At 56.2% G+C, this 4032-nt stretch overlaps 2 protein-coding genes across 8 annotated transcripts in view; one reads left to right on the top strand and one right to left on the bottom strand.

Annotated features, from left to right (window-relative positions):
* The window catches only part of RALGPS1 (Ral GEF with PH domain and SH3 binding motif 1), a 221240-nt gene that overhangs the window by 72784 nt on the left and 144424 nt on the right, over positions 1-4032 (bottom strand). The gene's annotated exons all lie outside the window — the stretch shown is intronic.
* Positions 1-4032, top strand: part of ANGPTL2 (angiopoietin like 2) — a 36001-nt gene that overhangs the window by 4706 nt on the left and 27263 nt on the right.

Genomic DNA, 4032 nt, shown 5'->3' on the forward strand with positions numbered 1-4032 from the left:
ACTCCTGCTCGGTGGTCCCACTCCACCCTCCTTGAAGGAAACACTCTATCTCTTAGTCACTGCTGAGCCTCCAATCCCGACTCAGTACCGACCCGGGGCCCATAGAGAAAGGTATCTGTGAAGTGAATGAATGAATGAATGAATGAGTGAGTGAGTGAAGCAAGTCTCAGACCCAGGCAAACAAGCCTCGCCAGCCCAGGCGCCACACCCTTCCCCTCTGGGCGTCCATGTCAGATCTCTTTTGGGGTGCTTCCTCTCCCACCCTGTGCTCCCCCAACCACCGCCCGGCTGCATGATCTGCCACCACAGCCCCTGAGCTGCCCTCCCAGGGCCTGATCACTGCATTACAGATGCCTGCGCTCTATCTCACCTGCTATGCGGGCCATGGAGGCAGGGGCCTTCCTTGTTCTGGCTCTTTCTCCAGCCCGCAGCGGAGTATAGGAAATATACTCCATGAAGAAAATCCTTGAATTCCTATCTGCTCTATTGGGTCGTCAGAGGGGGGATCATCCTGACCTTGCTGGGTAGCCACCCAGATGAGTCCAGCTGTGTCCTGGGTGCTGTGATGGAGGAGCCACAGCTGCTCCTGGGGCTGGAGGAGGGAGGGCCCTCACTGCAAGTGGACAGCTCACAGAGCAGTGGACTCGTGAGTCCACTTAGAAAGGAGGGCGGCAGGCGGAACACCGGGAAGTGCTGGGGCAAAAAGAACGGCGTGTGCGGAGCCGGGAGGCGTGACCCACAGGCGCTGTCTTCCTAAGTAGGACACCGACAAGTCCAGAGTTAAGTTTCAGAATGTGTCCTCCCAAAGGCGGGCGGCCAGTGGGGCTGTGGATAAGAAACCAGGCTGTGGAGGAAGCAAACGGTCCCGAGCCCAGCTCCACCACTTGGTAGCTCTGTGGCCCCAGGCAAGTGGCTTCAACCACGACCTCTGTTTCTTCAACTGTGGAATGGGGACCAGCCTCGCCCCTGCCTCCAGAGCTGCTGGGATCAGTGAGGTAGGCACCCAAAGCGCTTGTCCCAGTGCTCAAAGGGTGAGCCCAGGCCAACGGGCTGAGGCGGCCCTGGTGCCAACCACTCAGCTGGCCCAGAAGAGCAGCTCCAGGCGGGGTCCGGTTTCCCGGGAAGCCGAGGGGGGCAGCACTGCCCAGCCAGTCCCAGACCTCCCCCTCTCCGCGGAGGCTCCCCCAGCTCCAGGGCTCCAGAGCACAACGGGCCCCGCCGGAAATGTAGCGGCCAACTCAGAAGCCGGGCTCCGAAATGGCTTCTGCAGACTCTCCGCCTCTGCTCTGCTGGCCGAGGCTCCTGGCAGAGGGCTCCGTGCGTCGGCTTCGGGGGAATCTCAAAATGGTTCCCAAGTAATGTACCATGAAAAGTCGCAGCAGCATCCTTGTCCCCCTGGCAAAGGCAACCAGCTCCCCACTGCCTAACCACATCCCCTCTTACCCCATGATCTCACAGTGTGACCACAACCGCCTCCGCCATGAACTCAGCCCCTCCCTGGAGCCAGCGACTCCCCAGGGGCAGGAGCCGAGAGCCTGGGGCATCAGGCCGATTCCACCCCCAGAGCCCCTCTTCCAGGCAGATCTGCCTGACCCCGCACTACTGGCTTCTCTGGCTCATGCCTGTGATACCATCACCCGTGACAGGGCTGGGCCCAGGCTGGAGCCACACACAGTGGCTGGGAAAGCCACAGGGCTGGGCAATGGAAGGCAGGGTGATGGACACACGGTTTGTCGAAGGTCTGATGAGAGTTGAGCTGGCCAGATCTGGGGACTGGCCCCAGACTCTCTGGGTGCCCACATGGGCTGCTAATGGGAATGATTCAGGGGAGCCAGGCTGTGAGGGGATGGCAGCCGAGCGCTGGTTGCTCTCTCCCTGGCCTCCAGGCTGGCAGTGAATCAGGACAGTGAAGCCCAGGCCCTCCTCCAGGTCTCCTAAGGTGAGGGTGCCACTGCTCATCCTAGATGCCCATGCTGGGGTCTCACCACTCGAATGATCAGGAAGCTCTTTCTAATATCTAACAAAACTCACCCTTGTGGTGACCTAAAGCCATCGCCACTTACTCAGTCAACAGTGACAAAGACGTGATCTGCACCCCGGCCATTAAACAAGCAGACACACTGGCTGGGGGGACCATCTTGATGAAAGTGAGGGCACGGGCCTCGCCGTCGAAAGCTGAACCCCAAGTCTGACATTTACTCCAAGTGACCTCAGGCAAGTGACCTGGCCTTTCTGGACCTGAGTTTCCTCTGCTGCAAAGGGCAGATAAAAAGCCTTTCTCCTGGTGAGGAGACCATACACTCTGCTACCCAATCAGGGCACTTTTGAGAGTAATGCGGTGCTATTAGATAATTACATCACACAGCACACCTCAGCCGGACAACCAGGACGCATGGGCCCATTCCTAGGGTTGTAAGCTCCAACGAGATAGATGCAGCTAGGCACACGGGATGTTTACAACAAACAAGTGACTGCTGTTATCTACGCTCTTGGTCATTAGGGCCCTCTCCAGCCTTATCTTTTGGAATTTTCCTTCGTCTGGATCCCTCTCACATCCTGGATTACCCGTTGGTTTGGGGACTTGCTGGCTTACCATTCGTCTCAACCAGCTTTAGTAGGAAAAACTGTCAACTTGGAAGCTTCTATTTTTCTCTTATCTGTCCTGATGTTGGCTTAGCTAACTGTTGCTCAGGTCTATCAGGCTCACTTAAACACAGCTCAGGTTCCTGGCTACCCAAAACCCAGACGTCAGAGGCGAGCAGGGCACGCTCGGGGCCAGGTGGCAGTTCCAGATTCCCTCAGAGCCCTGGCAGAGGCCTCCTCCCAGGCCTCCTGCAGTGCCTCAGCCTGGATGGCCTCGACACATAATACCTGCCCTTCACCTTTGATCACAGGACAATGGGGCAGAGCAGGCTGCGAAGGGAGGGGCAGGTTCTGTGAGCCCCTCAGACTAGTGCTGACTCCATCCTGAGAGCGGGAGTTAATTCAGAGGTTTCTGGGGGTCAGCAGAAGTCCTGTTCTCCCCCTGCCTGGGGAGGAGTCAGAGAACAATCCCTTTGAGTGGCCTGTGACTTCAGCACTTCTGCTATACGTTCAGCATGGTATACTTTGGAGTTCTGTTGCCCACTCTGCCACTTTAAGTAACACTTTGCTGGGTGACTGGGCAAAATGACTCATGGTCTTTGAATCTCAATAGTTTACTCACCTGCTGTTGGTCTTAAAAGCATTTTTGTGGGAATTAGAAGATTGCTGTAATATAAATATACAAGGCTACAAAGATGACAAGTGTGAGTTGTGCTCCCTGGAGCTGCCTAATGCAAGGCGGGCCACATGCACGCACCCTGAACTAGCAGGCCCCCTCCCGGGCTGTGGGGAAGACTGGGATAGTGTCCGGGTGGCAAAGGTAGGTTTACAGTTGTTAGGACACGAAACAGAGTTAATAAAGCTACTGTAATAATCATAACCTGTGTGTCTTTTTCCCTGCGAATAACTGTGAACCTGCTTTTGCCCACCCCTGTACATAAGGCGCTGGGAGATGATGGGCTATATACAACTATTGTTAGTATCTGAACTTTTCTCATTCCTGACCTTTGGCGTGAGAACTCACCAGAGTGCCACAGCTCTGCCTATGAAAACAACTCTTCCCACAAAGCGGCCCCTCACCTGGGCTGCGGTGCTTGAGGCACGTGGGCACGCGACGTGTGGCCCCTCCGCAGCGGGCACGCAGGGACGTCACCGGAGGCTGGGTAGGACCAAGTGGGGAGGCTGGCTCCCAGTGCACAGAGGCCGTCACGTGGCCCAGTCACACTTGCGGGGAGGGAAGCCCGTGCATAATGGAAACTCCTCACAATACAATGTGGAAAAGCCATTTCAAGAATCGCTTTTATTTTCATACTGAAGCCAAGGAAAATAGCTGGATTTGCTTTTCTTTGTTGGTCATAGGAAGAAACGGAGGAGCACGGCTTTGATTGGAATTGAGTTCTTCCCCAGGTCTCAGATGGCTGGAATGCTGGGGGGTGGCGGGGGCTGGCT

This window comes from Myotis davidii, unplaced genomic scaffold (assembly GCF_000327345.1).
Source record: "Myotis davidii unplaced genomic scaffold, ASM32734v1 scaffold142, whole genome shotgun sequence".
NCBI classification, from domain to species: Eukaryota; Metazoa; Chordata; class Mammalia; order Chiroptera; family Vespertilionidae; genus Myotis; species Myotis davidii.